The sequence below is a fragment of the Macaca nemestrina genome, chromosome 13 (assembly GCF_043159975.1).
Source record: "Macaca nemestrina isolate mMacNem1 chromosome 13, mMacNem.hap1, whole genome shotgun sequence".
NCBI classification, from domain to species: Eukaryota; Metazoa; Chordata; class Mammalia; order Primates; family Cercopithecidae; genus Macaca; species Macaca nemestrina.
Window position 1 is genome coordinate 3,150,499 of NC_092137.1, and position 20,075 is coordinate 3,170,573.

Below are 20,075 nucleotides of genomic sequence, written 5' to 3' on the forward strand. Positions count from 1 at the left end.
ATCTTAGGCACCCTGAAGACAGTCTTGGGCAGGAGATTAATCCTCACAGTGCTAGATGTGCCCACTCTGTAGAGACCTAAAGGGAAGCAAACGCAACCAGCATGACAAAGCCCTTCCACACATCTTTTCCACCCCAGTTAGAGGCTCAGAACTCACCGCTCCCTCCTTGGTACTGAGTACCTGCTCACAGCATGCACAGACACTGTGAGTGACAGGGAACATGAGAAGAAATGATGACACTGAGGCAGGAACACATGACTGAGACAGAGAGCCCTCTGGGGTCCAGGCTGCACGGCTCCCTGCCTCTGAGTGTACCTGGACAATGTGACCCAACCCCCAGACCCAATTTTCCATATTCTTCCTCCTTTGTTGTGTGACCCTGAATGACTGGGACCTACACTGGAGGACTCTTGTAGATGTTATAGCTACTGATGCTACTCAAAGGCCTAGATGCTTGAGTGGAGGTACATTCACTAAGGAAATTTAGTGTGTGTTTTAAACTCCTACTTGCCCCACCTCCCACACAAAACAGATCCAGGTAGTATAAACACCCTTTTCCACACAGTCAAGAACAGAATACACAAACCATGAAAATACAAATGATTTCAGGCAAGTAGATATTGGAAAAAGAGAAATGTAAGAAAGGAAAACTATAAGCCAATCTCACATGTAAATGCAAAAGGCTAAATAAAATATTGCCAAACTAAATATGAAAATATATTAAAAGATATCAAATAAGGTTTATATCAATAAGGCAGGGATGGTTTACACATTATGAAGATATTATTGTAATTTACCACATTAAGATATTAAAGGAGAAAACACTTATAATCATCTTTTTTTTTTTTTTTTTTTTTTGAGACGGAGTCTCGCTGTGTCTCCCAGGCTGGAGTGCAGTGGCGTGATCTTGGCTCACTGCAAGCTCCGCCTCCCGGGTTCACGCCATTCTCCGGCCTCAGCCTCCCAAGTAGCTGAGACTACAGGCGCCCGCCACCACGCCCGGCTAGTTTTTTGTATTTTTAGTAGAGACGGGGTTTCACCATGTTAGCCAGGATAGTCTTGATCTCCTGACCTCGTGATCCACCTGCCTCGGCCTCCCAAAGTGCTGGGATTACAGGCTTGAGCCACCGCGCCCGGCCTAATCATCTTAACATATGCAGAACAAATTGATAAAATTCAAAACCAATTAGTGATTTTTTAACTTATTCATTGAGAGAGAGAGACAGAGAAAGAGAGAGACCTTCCATACTAGGAGAAAGGATAGCAAATAATAAGCCAGAACAAACATATTTAATGTTGAAACTTCAAAGTCAGGAAGAAGCTAGTGCCTGCACATCTTTCTCTTACATAGAATTAGCCTTATATAAAAGGTTCTCGCCATCTCAATAACAAAAGAAAAAGATAACTGAAAAAGAATAAAATTGAATTGTCATTATGCATAAACATATGATTATCAAGAGAGAAAATGTCTTAAATTTCCAGTCACCATATTAGAACTAATAGAAAAGTTCAGCAAGGTCACTGGCTGCAAAGTCAATATAGCAAAATCAGTTATACAAGCAAGAAACATAGAAAAGTATAGTTTTTTAAAGACACCATTTAGTTCTCAAAAAAAGTGATTTGGATTTCTAAAAAGGACCCAGAAGGCAGATTGAAGAGAGTCCATTGACTGAATTTGGAGTAATTTAAACATCAAAATAAATAATAAAAGAGTGAATTGTAATTATTTAAATCTATTTTTTTAAAAAAGAATCTATTAATCTATTCTGATACTAAAAATTACCTGAAGAGAAGGTCTTCAGGATAAAGAAATGGTACCTTATTGATGAGAAAAAATAATAATAAAAATAGATATCATCAAGATGGCTGGTTAGAGGCACCCAGCACTTACCTCCTTCACAAAGAAGGACCAAAACAACAAATAGGTAACCACATGTCAAACAGAGGATCTAAAGGAGAACACTGGAATTCATCAAGGGAATGACAAAGAACTTCTAAGACACAGAAACTCAAGAAGACAGCACAGAGATGGAAGCAACACAGCTGGCTGGGATCTGGGATCAACTCACGGTCAAGCAAAAATCCCTATTGTGGGGAAAGTATAAGGAAGAGGTCCAAACAGCTCTCATTTTCATGACAGACACCTGCAATGCTGGCTACAGGAGAGCCCCTCAGCCTTCCCAAAGCCCTGAACCCTGTATAAGAAGGTGTCTGGAGTCCATGCTACTGCATTGCCCCAGAAAGGGAATCCACACTGGGACACACCCCCTTCCCAGGCCCACAGGACCCATACCACTGCAGTAGGGTACCATTGTGAGAGCAGAGGCCAGAGTCCATCTTGCCCTGGGGGTTAATAGCCCCTGCATCTCCACATCCTTGGGGCCCAGCTGACATTCCCTCACCTCCACCCAGAGGGCTACAACATTGCAACACCTGCTGAACTCAGTGATACAACCCGGGTGTTTGGTCTCTGGCACTCAAGTCCACACAGCACCCTACACTGCAGGGAATAAGTGGTCCAGCACATCAGGGAGGCTGCTCCCAGGACAAATATAAAGCCAAATTACAGGCTTCCCAGAGCCTAAGATTCACCTTCCTGGGTCTGCAGCTGCCAATAGCAACCTTGCCTCTCTAGCAGTGAGGTCACCACACAACTGTGCATTCCACCCAGGAATATGAGTACCAGCCTGCTTTGACCCCACTGCTGCCACCACCAGCCTACATGTGCCATTCAGGGACCTAAGGACTGGCCCACCTGATATCCCTGTCCCCAGCAAAAATGCTCCACAGAAAGAAATGCACAAACAAATGCAGCCTAAGGCACTGATGAACTCACAGACACTGCTGATATTAATTAGAGCCGAAGAAATCTTACGGAGATAACACCACTGCATCCACCCAGGACCAAAGCCATAGCACTCTACCCAACCAACAGTATAGACAGATCTACAAGAAAAAGTCTTTCCCTACAAAAGCTACTCCACAAAACTTGATGAGTCAACTGTTAACACTAGACCCATGTAGATGCACTAGATTAATGTAAGAACAAAAGAAACAAAAAAGGAAGGAAACATGACAGCTCCAAGGAACACAATAATTCTCCAGTAACATACCCCAAAGAAAAGAAAATATATGAAATGCCTGAAAAGGAATTCAGAATAATGATCTTAAGGAAACTCAGTGAGATGGAAGAGAACACAGGTAGGCAGTACAAAGAAATCAAGAAAACAATTCATGAAATGAAAAAAATTCAAAAACAAAGAGATATCATAAAAATAATAAAACAGAAATCTTGGAACTGAAGAATTCAATGAAGGAAATTCAAAATACAGTTGAGAGCTCCAATAATAGACTACATCAACAAAAGTAAAAAGTTCTGAACTTGAAGACAGATAGTTTATCTTTTGAATAATCCAGTCAGACAACAAAAAATAATGATGAATTTTTAGAGGATGAAGAAAGCCTACATGATATACATGATATATGAGACACCACAAAGTAAATTTATATTCACATGTGGGAGTTCCAAAATTATAAGAGATTGGAAAAGGCAAAGAATAACTATTTCATGAAATAATAGCTCCCAAGTATTGGGAGAGACAGAGACATCTAAACAAAGGAAACTCAAAGAATCCCAAAAACATTTATCCCCCTGATAAAAGTCCTCTTCAACACCAGCAAGAGAAAAGCTTCCAGACACATATAAGGGAATCCTTATCAAACCAACATTATATATATACATACATATATATACACACACACACACACATATATATATATATATATATATATATTTATATATATTTTTTTTTTTTAATGGAGCCTCACTCTGTTTCCCAAGCTGGAGTGCAGTGGTGCAACCTGGACTCACTGCAACCTCCACCTCCTGGGTTTAAGTGATTCTTGTGCCTCAGCCTCCCAAGTAGTTGAGATTACAGGCACATGCCACTATGCCTGGCTAATTTTTGTATTTTCGTTTTTTTTTTTTTTTTTTTGAGACGGAGTCTCGCTATGTCGCCCAGGCTGGAGTGCAGTGGCTGGATCTCAGCTCACTGCAAGCTCCGCCTCCTGGATTCACGCCATTCTCCTGCCTCAGCCTCCCGAGCAGCTGGGACTACAGGCGCCCACCACCTCGCCCGGCTAGTTTTTTTTGTATTTTTTAGTAGAGACGGGGTTTCACTGGGTTAGCCAGGATGGTCTCGATCTCCTGACCTCGTGATCCGCCTGCCTCGGCCTCCCAAAGTGCTGGGATTACAGGCTTGAGCCACCGTGCCCGGCCGTATTTTTTTTTTTTTTAAGTAGAGACAGAGTTTCGTCACATTGGCCAGGCTGGCTTCAAACTCCTGACCTCAAGTGATCTGCCTTCCTCAGCCACCCAAAGTGCTGGGATTACAGGCATGAGCCACCACACCTGGTCACATTAGACTTTTTTAGCAGAAATTTTATATGCCAGGAGAAAATGGGATGATATATTCAAAGTGCTGAAAGAAAGCAACTGCTAATCAAGAATACTATGCCAAGCAATTCTAACCTTCAGAAATGAAGGAGAAACAAAGTCTTTTCCAGGCAAGCAAAAACCAAGGAAAGTCATCACCACTAGACCATCCCTGAAAGAAATGTTTAAGAACACCCCACACTTGGAAGCAAAAAGATATAGATCATCATAAAAACACATGAAAGCAAAAAACTCACTGGTAAATCAGACACACAAATGAGAAAGAGAAAGGAATCAAACAATATCACTATAAAAAAAAATCCCATCAAACCAAAAAGATAAAAAATAAGAGAGGAAGAAAGGAGCAAAGGGTATACAAAACACGTAGAAAATAATTAGCAAAATGACAGAAGTAAGTCCTCATAACAATAACAGCCCTCAGTGTAAAGAGTTTAAATTTCCCAATTAAAAGACATATACTGGATAAATTGATAAAAACAAGACCCTACTATATATGCTGCCCACAAGAAACTCACATTACCTGTAAAGACACACATTGGCTGAAAGTGAAAAGATAGAAAAAGGTATTCCATGCAAATGGAAACCAAATGTATGCAGTAGCAGCTACACTTATTTCTTACAAAATATACATTAAGTTAAAAAAAACATAAAAAGAGACAAAGAAGGTCATTATATAATGGCAAAGGTATGAATTCACTAAGAAAATACAAAATTGTAAATATATATTCACCAGTACTAGAGCACACAGAGATTTAAAACCTATTTTATTAGAGCTAAAAAGAGAGGTAGCCACTAACACAGTAAGAGCTGGGGAATATCAACACCCAATTTCAGCACTGGACAGATGATCCAGGCAGAAAATGAACAAAGACACTTTGCACTTAAACAGTATTGTGGACGTAATAGACCTAGGAGATATTTACAGAATATTTTATCCGACAGCTGCAAAAATACACATTCTTCTCATTGGTCCATGGAAACTTCTTGAGGATAGACCATATGTTAGATCACAAAACAAGTTTCAAAATAATTTGTTAATAAAAATCATATCAATTATCTTGTCAAGCCACAATGGAATAAAACTAGAAATCACTGACAAGAGGAACTTTGGAAACTGTACAATTACATGGAAATTGACATGTATTTGTCAATTGACATGCTCCTGACTAACCAAATGGTCTATGAAGAAACTAAGAAGGAAATCAAAAAAAGTCTTGAAACTAGTGAAAATAAAAATGCAACATATCAAAACCTTTGAGAGACAAACAAAAGCAGTACTAACTGGGAATTTTATAACAATAGCACCTACATCATAAAAGTAGGAATATTTCAAGTAAATAACCTAACAATGCATCTCAAGAAACTAGAAAAGCAAAAACAAACAAAACCCTAAAAGAGTAGAAGGAAAAAAATAATAAAGATTAGAGAAGAACTAAATAAAACAGACATAAAAATACCCACAAAGATTAATGAAACAGAAAAAAGGCTTTTTGAAACTAGACAAATCATTAGCTAGACTAAGAAAAAACAGAGAAAACTCAGATAAATAAAATTATAAACAAAAAAGGAGACATTACAACTAATACCACAGAAATACAAAGGATAATTAAAAATTGTTAAGAAAAACTATACACCAACAAATTGAAAAACCTGGAGGAAATGGATAAATTCCTGAACAGATATAACCTACTGAGATTGAACCAAGAAGAAAGAGAAAATCCAAACAGACCAATAATAGCAGAGATGGAATCAGTAACAAAAAAACTTTCCCAATAAAGAAAAGCCAAGAAGTAGATGGCTTTACTGTTGAATTTTACCAAACGTATAAAGGAGAATTAACATCAATTCTTCTCAAACTATTCCAAAAAAATTGAAGAGGAGGAAATTTTTTTCTAACTCGTTATATGAAGCCAGCATACCAAAACTAAACAAGAACACAACAAAAAGGAAAACTATATGGCAATATCCCCGATAAACATAGATTCAAAAATCCTCAAAAAAATACTAACAAACCAACTCTAACAGCACACCAAAAACATAATACACCATGACCCAGTGGGATTTATTTCAGTGATTCTAGGATGATTCAACATACACAGATCAATACATGTGATACATCATTCAACAGAATGAAGAACAAAAACCATATGATCATCTCAATAGATTCAGTAAAAGAATTTAATAAAATTCAACATCCCTTCATGATAAAATCTCTCAACAAATTAGGTATAGAAGGAACATACCTCAACACAAAAAAAGCCATATATGACAAACCCACAATTTACATCATACTGAACAGAGAAAAGCTGAAAGTTTTTTCTCTGAGAATTGAAACAAGACAAGGATGCCCACTTTACCACCCTTAGTCAGCATAGTACTGGAAACCCTTGCCAGAGCAATTAGATGAAAGAAAGAAAATAAGATCATCCAAATTGGAAAAGAGCAAGTTGAATTGTTTGTCTTTGTAGAATACATGATCTTATATGTAGAAAGACCTAATGACCCCACCAAAAAATTCCTAGACCTGAAAAATGAATTCAGTAAAGTTGCAGGGTACAAAATCAATGTACAAAAACAGTAGCATTTGTATAAATCACTAATGAACTATCTGAAAAACAAATAGACATCAATTCAATTTACAATAGTTACAAAATAAAATAAAATACTCAGGAATACATTTAACCAAAGAGGTGAAAGATCTATACTGATGAAAAAAATTAAAGACACACCAAAATTGGAAAGACATCCCCTTCCCATGCATTGAAAGAATTAATACTTGAAAGAATCAAAAGAACTGAAAGAACCAATTAAAATTAGCCTACTACCCAAAACAATCTACATATTCAATACAATTCGTATTAAAATACAAATAACGTTCTTCACAGAAATAGAGAAAACTTTAAAATTTGTATGAAAACACAAAAGATCATACATAGGCAAAGCAATACTGAGAAAAAAGAATTGGAGAAATTATACTCCCTAACTTCAAAATATACTACAGAGCTATACTAATCAAAACAGTATGGTACTGACATAAAACCAGACACATAGATGAATGGAACAGAGTAGAGAATCCAGAAATAAATTTATATATTTACAGCCAACTGATCTGCAACAAAGGTGCCAAAAACATAAACTGGGGAAAGAATTTCCTTTTCAATAAATGGTTCTGGGAAAACTGGATAGCCATTTGAAGATGAGGAAAACTAGACCCCATCTCTCACTACATAGAAAAATCAACTCAGAATGGATTAAAGCTTTAAATGTAAGTTCCAAGCTATTAAATACTAGAAGTAAATGTAGAAGAAATGCTTCAGGACATTGGTCTAGGCAAAGGTTTTATGGGTAAGACTTCAAAAGCACAGGCAACAAAAACCGAAAATATTAGGTTGATGCAAAAGTAATTGTGGTTTTTGCCATTTAAAAGTAAATTGCAAAAGTAAACTAAATGGCAAGAATTGCAATTACTTTCGCATCAACCTAATAGATAAATAGTACTGTGTTAAGATGAAAAGCTTCTGCACAGCAAACAATCAACAGAGTGAAGAGACAACTAACAGAATGGAGGAAAATGTTTGCAAACTATTCATCTGAGAAGGGACTAATTTCCAGAACATGCAAATAACTTAAGCAACTCAACAGCAAAAAAAAGAAAAAAAAAAATCTAATAATTTGATTTTAAAATGGGCAAAGAATCTGAATAAACATTTCTCAAAAAAAGATATATAAATGGCCAACAACTATATGAAAAAATGTTCAACATCACTAATTATCAGGAAAATGCAAAACACAATCACAATGAGACACCATCTCACTCCACTAAGGCTATTATCAAAAAGAAAAAAAATAACAAATGCTGGTAAGGATGCAGAGAAAAAGGGAACTCTTATACAGTCTTCATAGGAGTGGAAATTAGCACAGACATTATGGAAAACAGTATTTAAAAAAACTAAAAGCAGTACTACCATATGACCCCATTATCCCACTACTGGCTACTTTTCCAAAGGAAAGGAAATCCACGTATCAAAGAGATATCTGCATTCCCATGTTTATTACAGCACTATTCACAATAGCCAAGATGTGGAAGCAACTTAAATGTCCATCGACAGATATTAAGGATGAAAACATTGTACATATACACCATGGAATACAAGTCAGCCATAAAAATGAATGAAATCCTATCATTCACAGCCACAAGGATGAGTCTGGAGGATATTTTGTTAAGTAAAATAAGCCAGGCATAGAAAGATAAATACCACATGTTCTCACTTATACATGTAAGCTAAAAAAAAGTTGCACTCATAGAAGTAAACTATTATAAACTATTATGAAACTACTATGAGAGAGTAGAGCTCTGCTTATTAGAGGCTAGGAAGGATGAAGAGAAGGGAAGATGGGAAAAGGTTGGTTAACCAACACAAAGTTACATCTAGACAGGAGGAATGAGTTATTAGGTTAGTGCAAAAGTAATTGTAGTTTTTACCATTATTAGCACCAACCCAATATAATCTTTTATAGCACTGTAGGATGAGTATAGTTAATAATGATTTATTGCATATTTTCAAAAAGCTAGAAGTGAGAATTTTTCTTTCTTTTTAATTATATTTTAAGTTCTGTGGTACATGTGCAGAATGTGCAGTTTTGTTACATAGGTATACATGTTCCATGGTGGTTTGCTGAACCCATCGCCCCATCACCTACATTAGGTATTTCTCCTAACGTTATCCCTCCCCTAGCCCCCCAGCCCCCAGCAGATGTTCCCCTCCCTATGTCCATGGGTTCTCATTGTTCAACTCTCACTTATGAGTGAGAATATGCAGTGTTTGGTTTTCTGTTCTTGTGGTAGTTTGTTGAGAATGATGGTTCCCAGCTTCATCCATGTCCCTGCAAAGGACATGAACTCATCCTTTTTTATGACTGCACAGTATTCCATGGTGTATATGTGCCACGTTTTCTTTATCCAGTCTATTATTGATGGATATTTGGGTTGGTTCCAAGTCTTTGCTATTGTGAATAGTGCTGCTATAAATATACGTGTGCATGTGTCTTTATAGTAGAATGATTTATAATCCTTTGGGTATATACCCGTAATGGGATTGCTGGGTCAAATGGTATTTCTAGTTCTAGATCCTTGAGGAATCGCCACACTGTCTTCCACAATGGTTGAACTAATTTACACTCCCTAAAAGTGAGAATTTTGAATGTTCCCAATGCAAAGAAATGATAAATGTTTGAGGTAATGTCTGTATGATTACGTTGATTTGATCATGACATATTGTATGCATGTATAAAAACATTACCCTATATTCCATAAATATGTACAATTATTATGTGTTAACTAAAGATAAAACAAAAGAAATGAGGGAAATAAAAAATCACTACTTTGCCTCCAGCATAGCAATAACTCAAAATACATTTAGTGATGAACGCTGAAACCACTGGGGAAAAGAGCATGGAGGAACAGGATATTCACAAAGTCTCAAAGAATTACAACACAAGTTACTTATTAAGCACAAAGGGAGAAAGATACCTTTATAATGGAGAAATTCAGCAAATGCCAACTGAAGGAAGTGACCAAGCTGAACATCCCAGTGATGGGATGAACTAACAGTGTGTCCCTCCTGCTGGGCTGCAGTAGGAAAGGTGAACATTGCCTGTGGAAGTCCCTGCAAAAATGAATCTAATCGTGAGCAAACAATTAGACAAATGCAAATTGAAAAGCATCCTGCAAAACAATCAACCTGGGCCTTAAAAAACATAAACAGCATGGAAACTTTTTTTATATACTTTAAGTTCTAGGGTACATGTGCATTTGTTAAAGTCCCAGGTATAGCTAGAATAGAGAAGACTAAGGTCACATGACAGCCAACACAATGTACAATCCTTGATCAGATCCTAAATCAGAAAAAGAGGATAGAACATAATAAACATTGTTCATAGACAATTGGGAAGCTTCCTGTTAGGAAGAGTCCACCTTGACAGGTGCTTCAGCAACACTGGATGTGGAGAGCTCCGAGGGGGAGGCACTGCCCCATAAGAGAAGCTGCAGCTTCTACCAACAAAAATGGCCAATCCTCCCCAAGCAGGTGCTGTGATGCAGGCAGCACATTAAAGATTTTCCATGTACCAGAATCCTCACAGCAACCTGTGAGATGCGTTACTATTATCTCTGTCTTAAAAATAAACAAGTGGTGGGCACAGCCATCACCTGACTCACCCACAAGCCAGCCCTTTGAAACCCTGTGCTGTCTGGCCTCACCTGTGAGATGTTCCCAGGAAGCAAGAGCCAAAGAAAGCAGGGAAATGTTCAAAAATCATAAAAATAAGAAGGTCAATATTGGGAACTAGCAACACCCGAAGGCACCAAGGCAGAATTACCTCTACGCAGTCCAGGAGGACTCTACCTATTCCTTCTGATCCCTACCCCACACCCCACAGCCCAACCTAGGGCAGCAGAGGCAGACCTGCAAGAGGGTGTGTAGGTGATATAATGGTCCCGAGATGTCAGGTCCTAATTCCTGGGACTTCAGAATGTGACCTGATATGGAAAAAGGATCTTTGCAGATACGATTGAGTGAAGGATCCTGAGATGGAGAAGTCTCCCTGGGTCATCCAGGCAGGTGGGTTCTAAATGGAATCACAAGTTTAGATATTTGCCTTCATAAACAGGAATTCTAATTATGCAAATGAGACTCTCCTTATGCCTACAAGAGCCTGGAGGAGCTTTCATCATTTAAAACTGACCAAAGAGTTCAAGCAACGGCCCACAGGGTCTTTGAAAGGAAGAAGGCTGGCCAGTGGAGAGGCAGGACAGGGCAGCCATGCCACAGACTGGGTTACAGGAAGAGCCAGGGGAGGGGCGGTGCTCTCAGAGTGACAGGTAGGGCCACACACAGCTCTAAGGTGGCAGGTGCTTCCAGGAAAGCAGGGAGGAGGATGGAGGGAGGAGGATGGAGACAGAATATGGCTGTAGCTATTTATATAATATGTAAGTATATTCAATAATCTAACATATATTTACTAGGTTTGATTTTTAGATCAACTTTAGGTTTATAGAAAACTTGAGAAGAAAGTACGGAGTATTCCATACACCCCTTCTCACACACACACACACACACACACACACACAGAGAGAGAGAGAGAGAGAGAGAGAGAGAGAAAGCACACTCAGCCCCCATTAACATCTTCTATTAGTGAGGCACATTTTTTACAGTTAATGATCCAATATTGATATGATTATTAACTGAAGTCTATAGTTTGCTTCAGGGTTCACTCTTTGTGCATAATAGCATGTATCCATCACTATAGCATCTCTGTGGCCATAATTTTTTTTTTTTTTTTGAGATGGACTTTTGCTCATTGCCCAGGCTGGAATGCAATGGCACGATCTTGGCTTATTGAAACCTCTGCCTCCCTGGTTCAAGTGATTATCCTGCCTCAGCCTCCCAAGTAGCTGGGATTACAGGCACATGCCATCACACTCAGCTAATTCTGTATTTTTAGTGGAGGTGGGCTTTCACCATGTTGGTCAGGCTGGTCTTGAACTCCTGACTTCAGGTGATCCACTTGCCTCAGCCTCCCGAGGTGCTGGAATTACAGGTGTGAGCCACCACACCTGACACTATAATCTTTTTATTTGTTTAATTTTTTTAAACTAGAGAGATAAAGAATATATATCAAAATAGTAACACCTGCTTAATCTCAGTGGTGGATACCTAAACATCAATGATTTTTGTACTTCTAAAAAAAATTTCATTTTTAAAAACACACATTGCTTGTGCATGGACGAGTGCCTCAAGGAAGAGCTGCTGAAGCAGCAGCCATATGGAGAAGTGACAAGTCAGGTCCTCGGTCCTCACCTAGAATCAAGTCAGTGTTGACTGGGTCCTTGGCAGCATAGAGTGGCAAATCTGGGGGAAAAAAAAAAAAAAACAGATTTCTGGCCTTGTAACAGGAATGTAAACATTGGTGCTCAAGACGGTGGAAAACATTGTTACAACCCAGGGGTCACTCAACTGTTGCTAAACAAGTCAGACTCTAGCAAAGTAGAAGTAGTTGAAGTTGTGCCAAGAGTACCAACTACTCCTGGTCCCATCCCAGGCTGTCGTGCGGTGATGAACTGGGGAGGGAAAATGCTGGAATTAATAGACACGATTGTTGAGATCCAAGATGATCGGGGAGGTTGGACCTGGACAGTGTGTCTGCTGATGGCCACTTTCCTCACAGGTCCAAGCACATCTCCTAAGAAGAGAACGACTCTTCATTGAGTGCTGGGTTCTCAAGGTCAAGTACAAAATACATGCCGCGGTTCTTATTCTCAACTTGACTGCATTAAGTCCTGTTTCAAAGCTTTCACTTCCCACCCCAAGCTGACGACCAACTTAGAGTGAACGCTTCCTGGGTCATGCCACAATTCCAAGGCATTGGGGTGGCAGCGGGTCATCGGCATGTGGGCTGCCAGTCCTCCTAGTCCTCTCTAAGCCATTTCCTCCTCAGCCTTGATAACTGCACGTGGCTGTCTCTGCAGTGCCAGGACCGGAGTGAGGACAGGAAGCTGTTGGAAGTGGCCACCTCCCATCTGGATCCATGCCCCAGTGGCCGTCCTCTCTGGAAGCAACGTCCCTCCCTCTCCAGAGGCGTTGCTTTGGAAGCAGACAGAGCATTTCCTCTTTCTCTCTTGGGATACCCAATTCTCATCCATCCTTTTTTCTATTTAATCTCCCAAGCCTGGGTAAATCTTCTCTCCTCGCTGACTGTGGCCCCAAATATTCTATTTCCAAGGATCTTCATCCAACTCTAGATTTAGACAGTGGGAGGGAAGGGCCAGGAGGACTCAGGCCATGTCTGTACACCCCTTCCTGATGCAATGAGCTCAGGGCTAGGCAATGGCTTGAGTGGGAGGACAGGAAAGAAAAGTTTCAGAGAAAGAAAGCACGTGCTAATGCCTCAAAATATCTCTCATGGTGGTTATGTGGCTCCTCCTGAATCCACTTGATCTGGATGCCTGGGCACAAGCCTCAATACGTAGGTATAAGAAACCCAGAACCACTTCCTACCCTGTACAAGGAAGCACACAGCAGAGAGAACTGCCCGAGCTGGACTCTACGTGCTGTGGGTGCTGCGCCCTGAGCTGAGGGCAGGACCTCCCCGGGTGCAACTGTACTGACTCAGGCACAGGACCCCAGGTCCGCAACAGTGCTTCCAGGGAGCTCAGGAGAGAAGGACAACCAAACATGGACAGGGACAGAGCCAAGCTGCAAAAGATCGAGGGTGCTCAGGAAAGAAGGACAACCGAAGATGGACACGGGACAGAGCCAAGGTGCAAAAGGTGGAGGAGGCGGCGGCGATGAGAATGGAAAGGAGGTTGCTGGAGTCAGATACTCTTTCAAGAAATACTGAGTTGAAAAGAGTAAGAGGGAAAGAATGTCCCCTTCAAGCCTTGAAGATGGAGACAGGGCCCAGAGAAGTTGGTCGCCACTTCCTGGTTTTGTTGTTGCTGTTGTTGCATTTCCCAGTAAGGAATGCCTGATGAATTTTATGGCCACAGGAGAGGACGGGGGAGGTGAGCAAAGATGCAAAATGCAAAGAGATGATTGATGGAGAAAGGAAGCCATTGCTGGGCAGCGCAGGAGATTATGAACCTGGAGACATTTTGGAAGGGCGATTCTGAGCCTTGTTAAAGTACTGATATGTCCTGTTTCTTCCCACTGAACACCTCAGACCTTCTTTTCTCATTGTTGCCATGGCCCGCCCTCCCCAGCGGCCTCTCCACACCATCCCCTCAACTCCAAGAGCCAGGCTGAACCTCAGGGGTTGGGGTGGACTGGGCAATCTTCCACTGGTGTTGCTGTGCGATGGTCCACGTCTAAATGTTTATTGTTCAGGTTTGTGTAAAATCGCTTTATGTCAGGTGGAGAGAATGGGATCAAGAGCACTTGAGGGAAAGTGTCTTCCTAGGAGATGGGCGCCAAGAACACAGGAAGGGTGCAAAGGAGGGGAGGGGAGGCAACTGCCCCCGAGAGGCCTACGCAGTGTCAGCACCAGGCACCCCGTCCTCCTGCTGGACCAAGGAGCTCAGTCAGGGCTTGAAGATGTTGGGAAGTTTCCGGGAATCACGTGGAAAAGAGGGAAGCTGAAGTCAGGTAGTCAGCAGGGTCGGGCATCAGTGTTATAGCAGAGGCGTCTGCAGACAAATCACGGAACACTTCACCATGTGCAGTCTCAGGGCCAGACCGAGCCCTGCTCCCCTCCCTCTATAGCCATTTCCTGGCCATTGTCAGTGTCACTAAATATTTGCTCAAGGAATGACTGCTTTTACCAGCGTTTTCTCAATCATCTTAAATGCCCTTTTAAATTACAACACATATGTAGACTTAAACATTTATTTTACTTACTTAAGCAATATTTATTTATATCCTTTTCGTGTCCATCTATTTAATACATGAAATTTGGAAAGACGCTTGTATTTAGAACACAATAATTTGTAAGAATGTAATTGTCTATGGGTTCATTATTGTGGTTGAGTGTTTTCTCTTTGTTGTAGGCTATGCTCAGAATAATTTCCATGGCTTTATTATAAAAGATTAATTATAATTTCCATGGCTTTATTATAAAAGATATTATACCAGAATAACATAATATATTTGAAAGGAATGTTTCTAAAGCTAAATAAAGCTGTGGAAATTAAAAAGGAAAAATTATGCTTGACTCACAATAAAACCGCAGCCTCTCCCAAGGCAGCAACAGTCTTGCTTCTCCAGGAAGCACTGGGTGAGGAGAGCTGCCCAGGAAGGGCTCACATATTACATGGTGGAGTTTGCTTCCCAAGTTATCCCAAATGCCTACATCTAAACAATAAAGGCCTTCCCCCTAGCCCTTGGCTGAGAATTAGGCCCCATGGCAGTTGTTGGAAAGACTAAAATAAAACAAAATTTACATAAACAAACTCCGCTCTCAGCAGCCCCTATGCACAGCTGCTCAGTCTCCACTATGGGCAGTTTGATGAGCGTGGCCTCCAACAACACACAGAAGAGCTGCAAGAAAATCCATATTTGCGAAGCTCAGACACCTGGCACTGAAGGGGAGGAGGGAAATACATTTTTCAAAAAGCCTTTGAATTTCTGGATACAAAATTTTAAATAGAGACAAAATAATCCACCCCAAACCTCACTCTGGTTCAGAATGTAATCTCTTTCTGTGACCATTTTAACAGCATCCTAATTCACACACCTGTTCCCAGGACACGTTTTCCCTCCAAAATTCTCTGCATACTACCCCTAGAGTGACACTTCTAACTCAGTAGAGGTCCAAGTTTGAGATGTTGCTGTTATGCTTTACTGTAAGTTTAACTGTGTCCTCTAAAAAGATATGTTATAAGTCCTAACCCCGGTACCTGTAAAGGTGACTGTATTTGGAAATAAAGTCTTTGTAGGTGTAATTAGTTAAGTTAAGATGAGGTCAGATTGGAAAAGAGTGGATGCTTAATCCGATATGACTGATGTCACTATAAGAAGAAGGAAATTTGGATACAGACATACACAGACAGCACCATGTGAATGTGAGGACAGAGAACTGGATGATCCATCTAAAAGCCATGGGATGCTGAAGATTGCCAGGAAACCACCAGAAGCTAAGCAGAGGCCTGGGGCAGATTCTCCTCACAGCTCTCAGAGGGAACCAGCCCTGCCAACATCTTGATTTTGTACTTCCAGCCTCCAGAACCGCGAGACAATAAATGACTGTGGTTTTAAGCCACCCGGATTGTGATCACTTGTTTTAGCAGCTCCAGGAAACTCACACAGCCCTGGATTGATGTGGCCTGAACACCCCCTGGAGTCCTGGAGGAATGAGCAATCTTCCTTGAAGACTCAGGATTCAGGAAGAACACGGAGGAGGGAAGAGGAAGCAGCCACCTCTGGGATGCCCCACGTGTGTATGAGAAGCAGAAGCCTCAGCCTCCTTCTGGAAGGACGAGCTGAGTCAGGGTTTGAAGATTTTGGAGGATTTCTAGAAATATAAACTTTCTAGAAATAGAAATAGAAGAGAGTGATTTAGTGTGTGATGGAGGGCACCCCACAAAGATAGGCAGAGGTGTGCGGGTTTGTCCAGGACAAAGAAGCAGTATGGGTAGGGAGGGTTCACCCAGGTGTGCAAAGTGACTTCCATCTGGGCTCAGCAGCCGTGGCAGCCGTAGAAGCACAGCCAGCTCTCCTTGACCCAGGTCCTGATCTCAGCATGAGGAGCTCGACACGTGGCAGTATTTGCAGCAGACGGTGACCAAAAGAAGCAAGATGACCAGGGAGCCCTGGAGAGAAGGAGTCAGATGACAGACGTCACACCTTCCCTAACTGATTATATTGACAGCAATAAAAACAGCTCATATGTATTATATTCTGTGTGTCGGGTACTATTTTTTTTTTTTATTATACTTTAAGTTCTAGGGTACATGTGCACAACGTGCAGGGTTGATTAAAGGCTTAAATGTTAGACCTAAAACCATAAAAACCCTAGAAGAAAACCTAGGCAATACCATTTAGGACATAGGCATGGGCAAGGACTTCACGACTAAAATGCCAAAAGCAATGGCAACAAAAGCAAAATAGACAAATGGGATCTAATTAAACTAAAGAGCTTCTGTACAGCAAAGGAAAGTACCATCAGAGTGAACAGGCAATCTACAGAATAGGAGAAAGTTTTTACAATCTACCCATCTGACAAAGGGCTAATATTCAGAATCTACAAAGAACTTAAACAAATTTACAAGAAAAAATCAAACAACCCCATCAAAAAGCGGGCAAAGGATATGAACAGACACTTTTCAAAAGAAGACATTTATGCAGCCAACAGACACATGAAAAAATGCTCATCGTCACTGGTCTTCAGAGAAATGCAAATCAAAACCACAATGAAATACCATCTCACACGAATTAGAATGGCGATCATTAAAAAGTCAGGAAACAACAGGTGCTGGAGAGGATGTGGAGAAATGGGAACACTTTTACACTGTTAGTGGGAGTGTAAACTAGTTCAACGATTGTGGAAGACAGTGTGGTAGGTACTATTTTAAGTAGTTGATGCATATTAACTCATTTAACTCTCACTATATAGCATTATATTATTCCCACTTTACAGTATAGGAAGTAGGGGTCATGGAGGTTTAAGAATCTACTCAGCGTCCCACTGTGGATAATGGCAGAGCTGAGCTTTGAACCCTGGCAGCCCGCTCCAGAAGAATTCATGCTCTCCTGCAATGCACAGACTCAACACTCTCGCTGAGAGGACTACCTCACCAGGCAGTCCTTACTCACCAGATAAATATGGCACATTTCTCCTGGTCCTCACAGAGCTATCAAAGAGAAATCTTATGGTCTCTAGGATGAGTGCAGGCAGAGCAAGACAAATCTTTTTTTTTTTTTTTTTTCTTTTTTTTTCAGAATCTTGCTGTGTCACCCAGGCTGGAGTGCAGTGCTACGATCTCGGCTCACTGCAACCAACCTCCGTCCCCGGGGTTCAAGCAATTTTCCTGCCTCAGCCTCCTGAGTAGCTGGGACTAGAAGTGCACACCACCATACCCGGCTAATTTTTTGTATTTTTAGTAGAAATGGAATTTCACCATGTTGGCCAGGCTGGTATCGAATTACTGACCTCCAGTGATTCATCCACCTCGGCATCCCAAATTGCTGGGATTACAGGCATGAGACACTGCACCCTGGATAGGAAAAATCCTATTTTGTGATTGTAATGCAACTCTAGCTTTGCCCCCAGAGCAGCAGAAATCTTCCAGGAAGTTTCTCTTTTCTAGGAATTTGCAGTTATACCAGATCGATGATGAATGGAAAATGGTGATGTTCAGTTGGGCAGTGCCCTTTGAAATAAACAGAGAAACTAGAAAAGTGAAAGCTACTCAGTTTGGAAGTGACATGCAGCTGAACAAACACTAACTACCAATCCCCCTGGAAAAGAGGTGCTCTTCTAATAAGCATTAACTTAGCTCCTATGTGAAGCTCATTCCACCAGTACTTACTGGGCACCTTCTATATGCTTATCTATGTGCTGGGGATCATAACTGATGAAAATGATAAGCAAGGGACTTCCCTTTATTATACAGCGAAAACAGCAGAGATTTCATAGCCAGACTAACCTGTGTTTGTAGCCTAGCTTTAACCATTTACCTTGAACAAGTTGTTCTACTCCACCAAGCCTCAGTCTCCTCATCTTTAGAATTAATGTGAGAACATCTGGCTCAGAGAAGTGAGATAATTAAATAAGAAAAGTTTCTAAAGAGCCTAATATGGTGGTAGCCAAAAATTATCAACCTAAGTTGATAATTTTTTTTCCAGGAGGATGGAGTAGACATACTTTTTCCAGGAGGATGGAGTAGACATACTTTTCCATATTCTGCCCACTAAGTATAATGAAACTCTGGAAATTATTTATAAAACAAAACAAAACAAAAGGAATGTATTACAAGGTGAAGAGAATAGGGAAGATCCACTAGGGACCTCAGAACCTGAAGATTGACACAGTGGTTAGTTCCCTGGGTTTTCATTTTGCCTGATAAATCCAGGACTTGGAGCTGAACAAATCTGCAACCTTGGAAACACCAAATGGGCACATATATTTAAATTCCTAATGAAAGCCTGTTCTTTGTAGTCAAAGGACAAGAAAATGGGCAGCCAAGCAAGACATAAAACTCTTGAACAGTAACCACTCTATTCCAAACACTGCAGAAAAACTAACGTGTCTCCCCTCTTCTCCACAAGCCAGCAAAGCCCAAGCATGAAGGATGGACTTCCACCCGCACCAGGCTGTTCAATAAGGTGCACCAAGCCCCCAGCGGGGTGGTATCAGAGGAAGTCGAGTGGAGAGTCAGGAAATTCACGAACACCCATAGTAACAAACTTGTACTACCACCATGGTGCCAGTGGAGGCCAGGTGGAGAACAATCACCAGGAAGTCCCAGCACTTCCAGACAAGGAGGTATCAATGAGGGCCTATTGGGAAATCAACCCTCCCACCCCTGCCCAGCCGTACTGGGGAGTTCCCTCACCTTGGTGTCAATGGAAGTCAAGTGGGAAACCTGCACTTACACCCCTACTTGACAGTATGAAGCGACACCCTCTTTCCACACCAAAGAATCTGAAACCAAATATTTAAATAATATTCAGCATTATACTGTAATACTGAGGTTGTTCAGGTTCCAATAAAAATCACTTGTCATGCTAAATACCGTAACATCTCAAACCGAATGAGAAAAGACAATGAACAGACAAAAAACACAATGGCATACATATTGGAATTACCTAGCAAAAATTGTAAGCCCCCATGATAAAAATATACTAATAAGCAATTGCAAAAACACTAGAAACAAATGAAAAAATAGTCTCAACACACGGATAGAACATGTAAAGAACTAGATAGAAATTTAAAACCGAAAAGTACAATAACCGAAATTTTAAAAACTCAATGGATGATCTCCAAAGTAGAATAAAGGGGACAATATAAAGAATTGTTGAACTTAAAAACATAATAATAGAAATTAAACTGAACCACAATGAAAAAAATGTAAAACAAACAAACAAACAAACAAAAAAAAAAACAGTGCCTCAAAGACCTGTGA

The 20,075-nt window shown here is 40.6% G+C and overlaps 1 long non-coding RNA gene across 6 annotated transcripts in view; it reads right to left on the minus strand.

Annotated features, from left to right (window-relative positions):
• The window catches only part of LOC105497569 (uncharacterized), a 230,478-nt gene that overhangs the window by 107,603 nt on the left and 102,800 nt on the right, over positions 1-20,075 (minus strand). Inside the window, exon 3 of one of the 6 annotated variants that reach the window (XR_011611405.1) lies at positions 12,023-16,760. The exons of the other annotated variants lie outside the window; for them this stretch is intronic. This is a non-coding gene — a long non-coding RNA (uncharacterized lncRNA). Of the gene's footprint in view, positions 1-12,022; positions 16,761-20,075 lie in introns of those variants that run through there. 6 annotated transcript variants of the gene reach the window in all.